Here is a 4,620-nt window from a genome sequence, read left to right on the forward strand (position 1 = left end):
TAGCTTTCTCCTATAATATTATAGTTTTAATCCACAAGAAAGAAAAAAGAATAAGAAAACATTGCACATAGTAAGAACAAGACTAAATTAAACTATTTTTATCTTACCATTCTACGTGCATGTTCACCCATAGATATGGAACCACCAGTGTGCATAGAACTTCCAATATTTGATGCTCGATTCATAGTATTTGCTGCTGAGCAATTCTTAAAATGCGGATCTATAGTCCAATAATGCAATAGTTGACGCCAAACTGGTGTAGGAATATATTTTGGTACATAGTTGGAGTCTTTTTAATAATTGACTCTCTCTTGATTCATCAACCCTCTTGATCGAGCACTCCTTTTAATCTCAAAAATTTGACGAATTCTTGCATTGTGTTGAGGATCCCACATACAATACTTCTATAAAAGAAAACAAATATATACAATGAATTACTCACTATGTATAATATCAAAATAAAAAAAAAAGATAATAAATATTAACCTTAAATTCAGTAAACCACAAATCTCGCATTTGATTACTGGCATGTCCCCATGTAGGGCAAAATTCTGAAAATTTACTTTTAATGGCCGTTATTACATGACGAACAGCAGTACAAGGATTAAATCTACAAGCAGGTCAAATAATGAGTAATTACACATGAATTCACAACAAAAGCAATATAGAGAAGACATTAAAACACAAAAATAATTGTTGTACTTACTCATTTCAAAAGGCACTATTTTCAAGAGCCTTTCTTGAGTGACATGTTCACCTTCTTGAGTAAGAGATTCATCTTGATGATTTTCATCTGATGAGTGAGCATGATGTAAATTTCGTTCATTATTAGGAACATTATCAAATGATTGAGGTTGGGTAGTTAAAAAGTATGGTGATTCAACTGGTGATGGTGATGGTGATGGTGATGGTGTATGATCAGCATAGGATAATAGCATTTTCTTAAATTTTTGTGGTGGCTGTGAAGAAGAGGGTGGTAATGATGAAGGCTTTTTAGATACATGTGAAAGAACTGGAGCTCGTAATTTTGTAGGTTTAGTGTGTGAAAGCTTAGTTTTGTGTGCACTAATCACCTACTTATTAATAGATTTTTGCACTTTAATTGACAAGTATTTTTTATTTTTTTAGAACCTGACATCTAAAACAACAAATATTTATAAAATTGGTAATACATTGCATTTAAATTTCAGTAACATGTACATCATCGAAAGAATTAAAATAATAACAATGTAAAATAAATTTTAGCTACCAAAATAACCAATTAAGATGTAAATTAAATTGCTACTGTACTTTAGTACTAAACTACTAATATATATGTACACATGAATATTTTGAATCATTCATAACTAGGATAATACTATATGTGTAAAAGGAATAGATTATGTGAAAGGTGAAAACAGAAAATACTATTAATTAATTATCACTTCTTCATGTTACTACTTACTAGTAGCTAGGTACTAGTTAAAGACATTATTACTATCTCATGTGAATGAATATATGGTTATCCATGACCTGGTTAATGTAAAATCATAGATTATTACTTAATTTAGAGTTAAGACCCTTGTACTATTACGTGAGCTTGTCATTAAAAAAATTAGTAGCCTACTATATTTTGTACTAATACTACAATACTATCATTGTGAAGCTAGTTAGCTGGTAGCTATATATATGAACAATCAACTGAAATATATATCTAAAACCAAATCTTTATTTAAAAAAAAAATGATAGCAGTGATAAATAGACTGTATTATATATTCACTAAATAAATAGACTGAGTAAGATAAAATTATAGATAAGTAATGAAGTTAGTGAAAAACTTTGAATGCTCTCTTCCTAATTTGTACGTTTGTATTGAGGAAGAGAAAAATACTGACAAAATTAAATCATTACAGTTGTGAAAGGAGTACTTCAATTTGATTTTGAAAATGAATCAATCATGATTCTTAATATAAATATCCACACAGATAATAAGAGTTAAAAGGAAAATAATAAAAATGTATGCAACAGTAACAAGTCTAATAATTTTCTCTCTTTGAAATTAAAATCTTTTATATCATGGTTACTCTTTTCTATCATGGGATTAATATAGTTACTAAATCAAGTTTAGGTAAAGATTCTTATCAAACTGTTGTTGAAAAGACTATGTATCCTAAGTGACTAATCTCACTCCCAATTGATTTCAATTCTTAAATCACGTTCTAATTCAACTCTATGAGGTTTATAAAAGTTTGAAAGAGATTAAATATCATTTTAACTCAATAATTTTTTTTTAGTTTCTGGTTTACCAATTCTAACAAGAAAGTAGCAACATGATTTATTTACAAGCACTCAATTCAACTAAAACAATAAACGCAACACAGACATAATCAAAGTAAATTCAACCATTAAACCATAATCACAATAATATCAAAGACAATTATAATTCATAGTCAAAAACAAAACTCAATTACATCAAACAATCACATAATACAACGCTAGGTGTTTTAGTAACAAAATTCCAGTCATAAATACCTTTTTACTCCTTTCTTCATAAGAATGCATGATTATGCCGTAATCTTTACTAAAGTATGTGTGCGTGTAGCTTGTTACTGACTCTCATTTTCCTAAAAAGAAGCCATACAAAGGATACAATCAAAAGTTAACAAACTTAAATAATTCACGAAGAAGTTCACAACTCTTGAGATTGTATAAGGACCACACGCACCACTTCTTCAATTCCTGTTAATTATTTGTTATTTATTGCCTATAAAAGTTTCTACAAGTAAAGAACACACTAAATCACTGACAATGGAAGGCTTCTAGAGCAGTTTCGACAATGGAAGGTTTCTAGAGAGAAAGAGCTGTTGCAGGTATGAGGCTTTTCCTTATGCTCATGCAACTGATCAATAATATATAAAGAAGATGAAAATTTACTAATTAATTTTTATTTTAAGATGAAACAATTGTGTCTTTATTATTTGAATGTTTCTTTGTAAGAATAATAAACATCAATTTATGGTTGTTTTATAGTTCTCTAAAGCTTGCAAAAAGTACACATAAAAAATAGTTACCGGCATGTGCCTGTTTTGCTTGATCTTCCTTTATTATTGGTATGCTAATTGATCACATTGTATTCATTATACGTTTATGAAAGTAGTTAAGAAAAGAAAGAAGAAAAAATGAGTATGAAAAGCACAAGCTACAGGCTTTAAATCAATGCCAAAAAATAATAAATATTTAGAATTTGTAAGATGGTTGTTTTACTAGTGAAATCTCATGGGTTTTATGATATTGAGATTCGGTGATGAGTGATGATACTGTAAAATACGAACAGTTTTAAACTATTATTCTTAGATTTTCACTACAGCAAATATCATAAAATTTGTTAGTGTCCAAGAAGTACAAAAATAAAACATACTCAAAGTTGTTAGCTATTTTTATTTTTTTAGTAGTTAACATTCTCTCGGTGAAGATTCTTTAATCGTAGAAAACAACAAATCAAAGTTGTTAATTAGCTCTTTTTTAAAATCAAAATCATAAAATCTTGATAGATACAAGATTTATCATGCTAAACTTTTTAAATATTATTGAAATTGACATTAAAAACAGAAAAAGTATGCATAAATAAAAAGAATAAAAACCCAATTCAAGCTGGCAGAGGATGCACAAAAATTAGCAAGCAAATTAAGCATGAACAAAGTTGAGTAACAATCATTATGGGAGAAATTGGCTTCGCAAGAGAGAAAATAGATTTTCAATTTTTATACAGAGCAACAATCTTTGAACAGCAGTTTCTCATTCATTTACTGTTGGAGCGACGTAAAATTTGAACTATAGATTCGTCTCATCTTAGTTCGTCATTCTGGACGGTTTTTTATCTTCTAATTTCTTCTCATTTGTAAGCTTTGGTGTTTTGATGTTTTAGCTGGTTATATGCACGATTTGTGCTTTGTTTGAGACTCTCTTATATCTCATTTGATTATGGTGGAACCATTTTATTCGTCTGGATGACTTGTGGTTTTACCTCTCACATTGAAAAGGTTTTTTTATGTTAAAATCTCAATATATTCTTATTATTGCTTTACTTGCTATATTTGCTTGTTCATAATTGCTGTCATATTGTGTTGTGAGTGTTTTTATACTAGTGTTAAACCCATGCGATACACGGGCTTATATTTAAATTTGACATATTAAATTAAAAAAAATATTTTATAATCATAAATTTTTTTTAGTTTAATATAACACGATTATCGTCATTATATAATAAACGTACTGAATATGCTGTTTTATCTTTATTCAAAGTAAAAAGCAAATAGAAGATTTTAAAGTCTATAATATTCTTGAACCATAAAGAGGGAGACATGAAAAAAAGAAGAACATATATAACTGTAATAATAGCATGTCAATTTTAGGGCAAAAAACAGAAATAAGCCAAGGGAGAAAATAATTTACGTGAATAAGCCAAAACGAAAACTGCTTCATGAATCTACCAACGCACGTTTATATGTAGTTCGAACCAGCTTGGTTCGAACTCCATTTCTACATAATTCGAACCAGCTTGGTTCGAATTACATACAAACACACGCACACACATAATTCGAACCAGCTTGGTTCGAATTACACACAGTAATTCATGGTAT

This window comes from Arachis ipaensis, chromosome B02, assembly GCF_000816755.2.
Source record: "Arachis ipaensis cultivar K30076 chromosome B02, Araip1.1, whole genome shotgun sequence".
In the NCBI taxonomy this organism is placed as follows: Eukaryota; Viridiplantae; Streptophyta; class Magnoliopsida; order Fabales; family Fabaceae; genus Arachis; species Arachis ipaensis.